We start from the raw sequence: 12,289 nt of genomic DNA on the forward strand, positions 1-12,289 counted from the left end.
GAGTACCTCTTTTGTCTCCCAGATTCCCCTCTGCACTGCACTTTGGCCCCTGAACAAGGTGGCATGGTGACCATTGGCTTCGGGCTGTCACACCTAATGAAGCGTTGGTGCAGGGAGACAGCTGTCCATCAGAACTGTGCGCCCCATTAGAAACGCCTGAGAGATTGCACAGCCCAATTAAAGAGATGGGGTGTGCATGTGTGCGTGTGTATAAAGTGACTGGAGGGGGTGGAAAGTAGAATATAATTAAGAATCAAGTGAAACTGATGCCTGGAGACAGATTACAGACCACAGGCAAACCGCTTGCCTAAATGAGGGCTGCCTGGGTGACGCTGGAGATTGGCACCATGCTGCCAAATGGCCCCAAACCACAGTGAAGCTTGCTGACCCCTGTTTGTCCTGGGCAGAGGAGGGTGATGTCTATAAATAAATAAATCCTATAATCCATCATGTGAGAAGCATGTGAAACTCACTTTGTCACAATCCGTTCGAAGCAAAGATTTGGAGGCTCTGGCTCTTATTTCTATTGTTTAGGGTTCCCAGACCAAGCGAGAGACAAACGTAAAGACAGTGATAGAGGAAGATGTTTCAGAAGTGAGACCCTTTTGGGGTAATTTTCCTCATCTCTCCAGTGAGGCTCACATCCAGGGGCTGGGAAGAGAAGGGGAGGAGGCGAGCCCATAGTAGCATCAATAGCCACGAAGATGACAGTAGCCCTAAATGACGGTTCCGAATGTGAAATTCTGGGGACGATGATGAGGCCTGATGCTCAGCCCAGAACCTTCCCTGGCTCTTTTGGCAGTGGTCTGACATGAGCTGATGAAATTAAGAAAGCGTGTTCCAGTTGAAATTAGCAGGCTGGAGTCCAGGTGAAAAAGCAAACAAAGGAAAGCAGCCTGGAGTCCGCTGGGGTTGTGGGATACAGATAAGTCACAGAGCTGGCTTTATCTGCACATGTCAGGATTGATCAGCCCAGGGTCTATTTCCAAGGCTCTTCTCCACTCAGCCACCTCCCCTCCCAAAAGAAAGAGGCCCAAGCTGAAATATAAAAAAGGTGCTGGATCTGAAATCCTGCCTCATTTAAGCTCTGCTCACAAAGAAGGCCAGAGAGCACAGGGAGGGGTGGAAATCAAGTAAGTAAATGTCAGCCCTGCAGTTGGGTAGAAGCCATTAGCCAGGCAGAACATCCAATTAGAAGGCATTGAATTGGAGCATTAAAGAGGGGGCCTGACATCAGAGGGCACGGGGCTGGGGGGGGGGGGGGGGGGAGGAAGGGCCGGGTGGAGCGGGCAGGAGGGAGCACGGAGGCCAGGCAGCAGTCTAGAGGATTACCGTAAGATGTGCAAATGGTGGGAGCAGATGCCTTCCAAGCGACAGAGCCCCCAATCCAGACACCCTTCATAAGATGCCCACATGATTCCTTTGTCCTCCACCAAATCCTGTCTCAGGGAGCCCCGCCATCTCACGAGTTATTTTGGAAAAGGTTTCTCCCTTCTGCCTGAGCCCAGAGACAAAATGGGTAGCTTTCAGCCACTCCAGAGTTCACACAGCAGACAAAGGAATGGAGCAAATCCCTTGGCAAATAGCACCCGGGAGATTTCATTTTTCCACTCTTCAATCCAAACCTACTCAAAGAGATGCAGACGTACACCGATCTGTCTGCTGCACACCGAGAAAAGAGAACTTTGCTCGCATGGAGATGTTTTCGTTTAATGCTATAATATTATTTTGGAACGTGTTTGCCAAAGTCTTGTCGGTTTTTTTTTTCTTTTTCATAAGCTCTGTTCCTTTGTCCAGAGAAGGGAAAGATGAACATTTCTCCCTTTTCTCCTAAATTGGAAGATTTCAGATGAAGTCTCTTAAAAGCCACATACGTGAGGGATGCCCACGTGCCACTGATTTCCAGGATTTATGTGAGGGGAAACCCACTCTGAAAATGAAAAGAAAAAGTAGCTCTGATTTAGGACAATTGAGTCTCACTTTTTTTCATTTAACAAATAGCTAACGGGCACCTCGTAAGCACAAATCAGGAATAGTCTACCAGATGTCAGGTATGGTCTGTGTGCTCAGGAAGCTTCCAGGCTCCAGAGGGTATAAAACACAGGACATAGGGGCATCCGGGTGGCTCAGTCAGTTAAGCATCTGACTTGGACTCAGGTCATGATCTCACGGTTTGTGAGTTTGAACCCTGCTTTGGGCTCCACGCTGACAGTGAGGATGCTGCTTCAGATTCTCTGTCTCCCTCTCTCTCTCTGCCCCTCTCCTTCAAAAATAAATAAATAAATATTTTAAAAAACAACAACAAACAGACGCACGACACAGGACATACATCTCCATAGTGGAAGGAGGCATATGTTACGTGACACATGATTGGTCTGATCTTTGGGAGTGGAAAGGAAGAAGAAATCATAATAATCTGGGAATACCAGAGAACACCTTGTAAGAGAGGTGGTTTTTGAACAAAAGTAGAGTGAAGGGTATTCAAGCAGAGACAAAGTAGACCCATGTTTGCAGACTGACCATAGATTTTCAGATAAAATACAAGATGCCTGGTTAAATTTGAATATTTATATACTTATATTAAAAATTATTTGTCACTAATCAGAAATTCTGATTTAACTAAGGGCATCCCGTATTTTTTATTTACTCAATCTGGTCATCCTGTGACAGGAGCAAATGACCACTTTCATACGTCAAGTCCCTGCAATATTCCAGGTGCTTAAATGTGTTATTTGTAACCCACTACAATGACCTCTACTAAGGTGGTACCCATTTTACAGGTGAGGAAACTAAAGCTTATAGGGTCTAAGCAACTTGTGACTCTAGTCAAACAGTTAACAAGTGGCAGAGACAATTTAGCCTTCAGCTTGACCAACTCCCAAGATGCCTTGTGAGTACTGAAAGGCCAGGGGAGGGTAGGAGGGGAAGGCCAGAGCTCTCCTCTGAGCAAGGGAGTGAATGATCAGAGCAGTGCTTGGAATATTGATCTTGCCGCAGACTGTAAAATGGGTTTGGGCCAGGTGGAGGGATGGGAGCAAAGGACTTCATGCAGTCTTCCTTTCTGCAGTGCTTGGCGGAGCACCTGCTAGGCACCAAGGCATGTTGATGAAAAGAAATGGCAAAGTCTTTGCCTTATAGCCTAATAGATTGACAAGCAACTGAGTTTGATAAAAGGTGATGGGTTCTTTTTTTTAAAAGTTTATTTATTTTGAGAGCAAGAGAGAACATGAAGGAGGTGCAGGGAGGGAGAGAGAGAGAGAATCCTAAGCAGGCTCCGTACTGTCAGCGCAGAGCCTGATGCAGAGCCTGATGTGGGGCTTGAACCCATGAACCTCGAGAGCATGACCTGAGCCGAAACCAAAAGTTGGAGGCTTAACCAACTGAACCATCCAGGTGCCCCAAGGGTAATGGGTCCTATGAACGAGGAAATAGGCCTACTTTGAAGATTGTCCAAGTAGCATACTCTGCAAGGACAGGAGGGTTGACTTAGAGTCATGAAAATGGGAATGTATGTTGCTTTTGTAAACCAAGATTTTACAATATGTTCAGGACGTGGCAAGTGATTTCATTCTTAATTATAAGGATAGTTGAAGGGGAGTACCTGGCTGGCTTAGTGGGAAGGGCGTACAACTCTTGATCTCCGGGCTGTGAGTTCAAGCCCCACGCTGGGTGTAGAAACAGTGTAAATAAATAGTTTTTTTTTTTTTAAAGAAGAAACATAGATCATTAAAACCCATGGATCACTCCAAATTCTAATTACCTAGGTATCTCATGCACCCCCTCCTCCATGGCTGTGGATTCAGACACAAAGCATAGTGGCTAAGAGCAAGTGCCCCAAAGACCTAAATGTAAGCGCTGTGACTATTGAACTCTTAGAAGAAAACAGAGGGATAAATATTTGTGACCTCGGATTAAGCAATTTTTTTCGGGTTTATCGAGATATAATTGACATATAACATGTGTAAGTTTCAGATGTGTAAATGGTGGTGTGATACATGTATGTATTGTGAACCAATTACCACAGGAAGGCTAGTTAACACCTCCATGGCCTCACGTGGTTACCATTTGCTGGGCGGTGATAGCATTTAAGATATAGTCTATTAGCAACGTTTTTAAAAGATTTACTTATTTATAAAAATTTTTAAACGTTTATTTATTTTTGAAGGAGGGAGAGACAGAGCATGAGCAGGGGAGGGGCAGAGAGAGAGGAAGACAGAGAATCTGAAGCAGGCCCCAGGCTTTGAGCTGTTAGCACAGAGCCTGATGCGGGGCTTGAACTCACAAGCCATAAGATCATGACCTGAGCTGAAGTCAGATGCCCAACCAACTGAGCCACCCAAGCACCCCTAAAGATTTTACTTTTTTTTTTTTTTTAAGTACTCTCTGTACCTGATGTAGGGCTTGAGCTCACAACCCTGAGACCAAGAGTTGCATGCTCCATTGACTGAGCCAGCCAGGCACCTCATCTTAGCAACTTAAAAAAAATTTTTTTTAATGTTTATTTATTTTTGAGAGGGAGACAGAATGTAAGTGGGTGAAGTGTAGAGAGAGAGGGAGACACAGAATTCGAAGCAGGCTCTAGGCTCTGAGCTGTCAGCACAGAGCTGGGAGCTCGAACTCAGTGGCTGGGAGATCATGACCCAAGCTGAAGTTGGACGCCCAACCGACAGAGCCACCCAGGCAAGCACCCCATTGCAGGCTGTTCATCTTAGCAATTTTTAAGCATGTAATGCAGTACTAACTATAGTCAGACAATGGCTTCTTAACTATGACACCAGAAACAGAGGCGACAAAAGAAAAACCCTTTTGTTCAGTACTTTATTTTTTGTTTTGTTTTCTTTTTTTTGCCTAATAATATTCCATTGTATGGACATGACACATCTTTTTATCTACTCATCAGTTGACAGACAGGGTTTCTTTTGGGGGTGATGAAAATGTTCTAAAATTGACTGTGGTGAGGAGTGCACAGCTCTGTTTGGTGAAAGCCACTGAATTGTACACTTTAAATAGTTGAATTGGATGTCATGTTAATTATATCTCTAAAGTTTGTATTTTTGTTTTGTTTTGTTTTAAAGGCAAAGCTGTGGCACGCCTGGGTGGCTCAGCAGGTTGGGCGTCCGACTCTTGATTTTGGCTCGGGTCATGATCTCATGATGTCACAATTGAGCCCTGTGTCCGGCTCTGTGCTGATAGCTCTCTGTTTGGAATTCTTTCTTTCCTCTCTGCCCCTCCCCACTCTCTCTAAACAAACAAACAAACCTAAAAAAAAAAAAAAAAAGCAAAGCCATCAGCTTCATGCAGATATGGGTTTTTGTATCCCGGTTTTTTAGTTGCTCTTGAATCAATCAACTTTCTGGGTCTCCATTTTTCTTCATCTGTAAACTCAGGATTATTACAGTACCTATTTCACAGGGTTGCTGAGAAGTAAGTGAAATAATGCACGTAAAACCCTTAGCGCAGTTCTGGGCATGCGATAAGCTTATTAGATAAGCTTATTAGAAACAAAACCAGAAAACACCCATGGTTTAACTTTGGTTAAAGGTCTCATAGTAAACTCAGCATGGGGTATTTATATTAATGTCATCTTCTTTGAGTGGAATGCTTGGAAGACATCATGGGTAGGTATGGGATTAAGTAAAAGAGGATATAAAAGGTATAACCACGACCAGAATGGCAAGGAAAAGTCTCTTTAGCTTCCACATATGGGTTTTTTCCTCCATCATTTAAATGCGAACCATGAAAATTAAGCACTTGTATTTACACGTGCAAGGGATGCTGTGAAAACACAATGTTTTATGAACATATGAGAAGATTGGAAATAATGCAAAAAAAAGCAGAGAGCAAAAAAGAACTCATTTAGAGTAGCAACTCAAATAGTTTAAATTTCTTCTCATCATCTTGTCTGACTTAGATGGGGAAAGGCTTACAGGTGCAGAGAAGACCACCAACTGAAGGACTCAGAATTGGGCAAAAAAACACAGCCTGCACTAATAAGAAATACTATGTTTTGAATACCTGCTACATACAAAGTATTTCTTATATTGTATCTACCACACAGAGCCCATGCAGGGAAGGGGACTTATTATTTAAAAAAATTTTTTTTAATCTTTATTTTCAAGAGTGACAGAGAGCAAGCAGGGTAGGGCAGAGAGAGAGGGAGACACCGAATCCGAAGCAGGCTCCAGGCTCTGAGCTGTCAGCACAAAGCCTGATGCGGGGCTCGAACTCACAAACCGCGAGATCATGACCTGAGCCGAAGTTGGGCACTTAACCGACTGAGCCACTCAGGCGCCCCAAGGTGACTTACTTTAACTCCCATTTTAAAGGTGAGAAAATGAGGAGGCGCCTGGGTGGCTCAGTCGGTTAAGCAGCTGTCTTCAGCTCAGGTCATAACACCAACTTTGGCTCCGGTCATGATCTCATGGTCTGTGGGTTTGAGCCCCGCATCTGGCTCTGTGCTGATAGTGTGGAGCCTGCATGAGATTCTCTCTCTCCGCCCCTCCCCCACTTGCATTCTCTCTCTCTCTCTCTTTCAAAATACATAAACTTTAAAAATAAAACAAAATAAAAGCTCCTTAAGTGATTCTTTTTGTTTTTTCGCTTTTACTCCCCAGCATTTTTATTGACAGAAGATCCCTAGATTATTTTTTACAGAGAATTACAGCTTTCCCAGGTGTAGTCTCTCTATGTATCAAATGTGGATGCCTTGTTCTTTGAATCACAGATGATTTCCTGGCTCTTATTTATTAGTTTTGTTGTCTAATTGGATCCTAATGGGCAGCCAGCTGCGGACCGCTGGGTCAGGGGGACCTGTGTGGTAATGATTCTGAGCCTTCTGTCCAAACTTGAATCGTGAAGGACTCCGAGGAGATGTTCCATCTCCACTGGTGCAGCCAGATCAGATCTGCCAGGAAGTGCTGGGCCTTTAAGATAAAGAAGAAAAATGTTCCGGGATGAGGACTAAAGGCAGCTTAGCCAGGACTCCAGTAGGCTCCTGCTAGATAGATAAGAAGACCAAACCCGGGCTCTCGGCCAGCAATCCCAGGGTCGGGCGGTAGTTTAACCAGTTCAGTAGTTGTGTGAACAAAATGTACCACTGCAAGCAGTTGGTGGAATTTGATCCTAGGAAAACCAGCCCTCCTCCCACCCCCTCCTGGTAGCCTGGACCATGAACACAGCTGATGAAGGATCCTAGCCCTCACATCTGGCTGCCGTCCGATGCTGCAAGAGCTTTGGGATGATTCGACCCCCATCAGGCTGGAGGAGTCTGTGTCATTTTGGGAAACAGAGGAGGAAGACATATTAAGTTTATTTATTTTGAAAGGGATTAAGTGTGAGGGGGGAGGGGCAGGGAGAGGAAGAGAGAGAATCTGAAGCAGACTCTACACACTTGCCAGCATGGAGGCTGATGTGGGGCTCGATCTCATGAACTGTGAGATCATGACCTGAGCTGAAATCAAGAGTCCACTGCTTAACAGACTTTGCTGCTCAGGGGCCCCTACAAAATTCATTGCAGGGATGGCGGAAAAGAAAAGCAGAATTGTGACAGCTGAATTTTAGCCCTCATATTAACGTTAAGTGAAAGATAAGGGGTGCCTGGGTTGCCAAGTAGGTGAAGTATCCAATTCTTGTCTCTGCGCTGACAGTGTGGAGTCTGCTTGGGATTCTCTCTCTCCCCCCTTCTCTCTTTCTTTCTCTGCCCCTCTCTCACTGGAGCTGGCTCGCTCTCTCTCTCAAAATAAATAAATAAACTTTTAAAAAAAGATAAAATTCATCTCTCCCTTTCCGCTTTCAGGATCCACACACAAAAATTACATTTATTTCAAGCTCAGATCATTTACCCCAAAGCCTCAATTATCCAGGGCAAAAGATGTGAGCCTGACTTTTGCAAAAGAGGTTCAGGCCCTCTTTTTGAGCCTCCTTATCTATATTTTATTTCCAATCCTTACTAAAATTGTGCTCCCACTAACACTGTTTCCCTACTATGTTTTTACAATTTTTATTTTTATTTTTATTTGAGAGAGAGAGAGCATGAGTGGGGTTGAGGGGAGAGGGAGACAGAGAGAGAACCTTAAGCAAGCTCCATATCCAACGTGAAGCCTGACAAGGGGCTCAATCTGACAACCCTGGGATCATGACCTGAGCCAAAATCAAGAGTTGGACACTCAGCCAACTGAGCCACCCAGGCTCCCCTGGATTCCTGCTATCTGTCAGCACTGGGCTGGGCATTGGAGATTAATCAATGATCCAGACACTGCCCTTGTGCTCTGAGTTCACCATCTAGTTGAAAGTCACAGATGTGTCGCTTACCAGGTGATGAGTCAATCTAGGCTAAGAGATTTAATAACAACAACGATGACAATAATAACACCCCCATCAATTCTAATTAGTCTAGTTAGATGGTGTCTCCATGTTGGTTTGTAACCTTCTCGGACTTCCATGGTGAAATCTGAAGCCAGCCCCTCATACTCTAGAGGAAGAGACCAAGAAAAGAGGCTGCTCCACGTTGGTAGCTGGCAATTTTAAGAAGCAACGGGAACTTACATAGGCAGTAGTGGCAAGAGGAATGGATCCGCGCACCCGGTGGCCACATCCTCAATTTATACAGAGGGAGGCTGACTGGGTTCAGTGAAGTACACTGTCTAGGTGTTCCCAACACCACATCAGCCATCTCAAGGCTATGTCCTTGGAGCAGTCTCTGGGAGGGGAAAAGGCAAGGGGAAACCCCCATTCCGAGGATGAGGGTGCGGGTCAGGAGCCTCTGAATGCTTCGGTCGAGATCACCCGACAATTGGCAGTCACATCTTCTCAATGACCTTCCACAACACTCCAACCTACGGAAGAGTACAGTCGGGAAATTCAAATGCGGGGAAGAGTTGTTGGAGACAGTTGAGAGTCTGAGGGCAGAGGAACAAACAAAGAATACCAACAGCTCGGAAGCAACGGCAGGTCTGGGGCCATTTAGCGCAGGGCCTGCTGTCATACAGGCCGCTGGGGTGGGGTTGGGGGGCTCCCCTGTTTGCATATGGGAGTACACTGTGAGTAATGAGAATAGCTCTGACTTACTGCTGGACGCTGCACCGTGTGCTTTGGGATGGATGATTTCACCAAGCCCTCACAGCACCCCAGGCGTGAGCATCAATCTTGCAACCAGCAGAGGAAGCAAACGCAGCTCAGCCGGGATGCCTGCGGACCCCCAGCTGTTAGGTGCGGGGGTCAAGATTCGAACCCAGGTCCTGCCTCTCTTTCCACTCATCCCCAAGGTGACGCTCATGGTTATGAGGTCAAAGACACAAGCGTTGGCAGGAGGCCCTTGTTTTACTGAAGAGCAAACAGAAAGGGGAAGTCATTTCATATATGCAAAATTATATTTAAGATTCTTTGCTTAAAAAGGCAAAGAGGGGTATAACATTTCAGGAAGATTTCTACCAAATATTGGTGCCCATACCACTGCCATGGGCCGGGCTCCCTAGGAGCAGAGCCTGAGATAGGCACTTGGGGGCTGTGACTGGTTGAGAAGTGTTCTTCAGAAAGTTCTGTAAGGTTTTAAAGCTGGATGAAGGGAAAGAGCCAGACAAAATCCAGTGCTGGCCCGATTCACAGTGGATGCATGGACGGGTGGGGTCCTCTGGGTTGTAAATGAAATTGTAGAGTTGTCCTCTCCCGGCCTTGACACCAAGAGGCTGGCCTTTCATTTTTCCGTGTCAGTTAGTCTTTGGCTGTGGGCTGCCCAGCGTGGGTATAAACTGAGCAGAAGATGTGGCCTTCCCTTCTCAGGAAGAGGGGTCATCCATGAGATTTTAGCAGCCAACCCACACAGCGGGGGCCGGGGGGCACACCGGGCCACAGAAGGAAATCTGGGCAGAGCACCAAGAAAGCATCCACAGACACACTCCAGACAAGGTATAATCCTCTGTCTGTGTCGTTGTTTTCCCTGCTGGACCGTGAGCTTCTGTGTCATCATAGCCCAGTTCGTAACAGGGCTTGGTGTCCAGTAGGCTCTCTGTAAATTTCAGCAGAGTGATTCACTGGTGGAAAATGGTCACTGCTTTCAAAGAGGCAAATGATAGTTTATCTGCAAAAAAAAAACAAAAACAAAAAAACGGCCAGCTAAGTGAGGTATCACTGCGCTTAAGGTCACACGGAATCACAGGGCAGACAGAAGACTCATTGAATTTCGGGTAGCAAACTTCCATTGCCAGCCAGGTTTGCTGAGAATGCAGATCTATTCATCTGAGCAGTACTGCTTCCCCACTTCGGGAGAACATATCACATCAAAAAGAACCTTTTGATGGCTTCTCACAAGCAGGAGACATGTGTGCTGTCACTGAGAATTAATTGTCGAAAGCCTAGCCGAAGGAAATGCCCCCATTTCTCTTCTTTGCTACCAGATCTGGTATAAGTGAGAACTAGACTGGCAGATGCTTAGTGATGTGTTTCCTACACCTCTCCGAATGGCCCACTTTTGCAAGCAACGTGCCACCTTTAAATAAAGCTGCTAGCGAATGCAGAAAGCTGCCTGTGTTCTTTTGCCAAGTCGCAGTACTGGAGTTATAAGTGAAACACAGTACAGGAAACCTCTAGAATCTGCAGGGCTGCTACTACTCTAATAAAGAGAAATCCCGTGACCCTGGGATCTCATATTCTGGTATGTACTTTCACTTTGCACGCTTGTCAAAAGTCAAGAAAGATGCACGACGCTGTCTGACTCCTAAATACGGCTGTGGGAATGGGTGCCGGATACAGTGGGGAAATTGATTTCAAAACAAAGATCAAGAGATGGGAGCATTAAGGGAGAGGGGAACTTTTAAGGACTATTTCACTAGGTCTCCATTAAAACAAAGCAAGAAAATGGTAACAATTAGTGGAATTTGGGGGATGAGGGTGACTCTGGGGCTAGGGTACCTCAGATTTCAGACGGGCTCTGCTAGAGCCACCGTGAGGTTGATGCCCGTGTCCCTGCCTATCCCCGTGTTTGAGCCTACTCTTCCTGTTCCGGCACGTTCTGCTTGGGGTCCAATGGGCACAATGGGGGGAGTTGAGGGACATATCCAGGCAGAGCTTGTCTGGGCCACAACCTGCTGTTGAGAGAGAAGGGGTGGGATGCTGGCAGAGAAGGAAGAAAATGACGCCAGGTGATCCTGGCATTTACGCAGAGTGAGAAGGCTGGAGGTCCGTAGGGAGAACGTAAACTGTAGATGTAGCTCGTCTTGTTGCTGTTTCTTTACAAATTTGGATCACGTTGCCAACGTGAAGAATTCAGAGATTTCGCCTAAATAGCCAAAAATGTATGCTTTTCTTGGAAAATCTACCCACATTGCTAAACGCAAGTTTTGGTTGGGTTGAGAGCCACTTGTCCCCTCTGGTGCCGTGTGAGCTCTGCATGTCACTGGGCTCGCACTTCCCTTTATACACCTTGTGTGGCCCTGGTGGGTATGTGAGCTGAGACCCCGGTACTGTGAGCAAATGCTGTTTTTGGTCTTTTTTAAATTATTTTTTAAGTTTGTTTATTTATTTTGAGGGAAGGGGGGCACAGTGAGAGTGAGAGAGAGAGAGAGAGAGAGAGAGGAGAATCCCAAGCAGGCTCTGAGCTGTCAGCACAGAACCTGACACGAGACTTGAACTCACAAACCCTGAGATTATGATCTGAGCAGAAATCAAGAGTCAGACACTTAACCGACCGAGCCACCCAGGCACCCCTCCTTTTTCTTTTTTAAAAACTGTAGTAAAATGTACAGAAAATTCACCATTTTAACCATTTTTCACGGTGCAATTCAGTAACCAAGCACACCCACACTGCTCTGTGACCATTGTCATCGTCCATCCCCCAGAATGCCTTTCATCCTCCCAGACAGAAACTCTGTACCCACGAAACAGCTCTGCACTCCCCCTTGGCAACTCCCAGTCTACTTCTGGCGTCTGTGAATTTGACTCTTCTAGGTACCACGTGGAAGGAAGTCCTACAGTGTTTGTCCTTTGGTGACAGGCTCATTTCACCAAGCACAATGTCTTCAAGGCTCACCATTGCTTAGTGTTTGATTCAAAATTCTGGTGCTCAGTTTATGGTTGAAACCGAAGCCCCAGGAAAGCCCTCCATTCCTCCCAGCGGCTGGGGGCAGAGCCAGGATTGGAACTTGGACCCTCTCAGTCCTTGCTCAGGGCATTTGCCTCCACGTTGCTCTTCTTAGACCAGATTTCAACTCCCCAGTAGTATAAGTGGGAAGGACGTGTTCTTCATAGCAGCAGAGTGATCCTTATCCATGCGCATTGTGAACCTGCCCTTCTCCTG

This window comes from Hyaena hyaena, unplaced genomic scaffold (genome assembly GCF_003009895.1).
Source record: "Hyaena hyaena isolate Hyena2069 unplaced genomic scaffold, ASM300989v1 scaffold_28, whole genome shotgun sequence".
Classification (NCBI taxonomy): domain Eukaryota; kingdom Metazoa; phylum Chordata; class Mammalia; order Carnivora; family Hyaenidae; genus Hyaena; species Hyaena hyaena.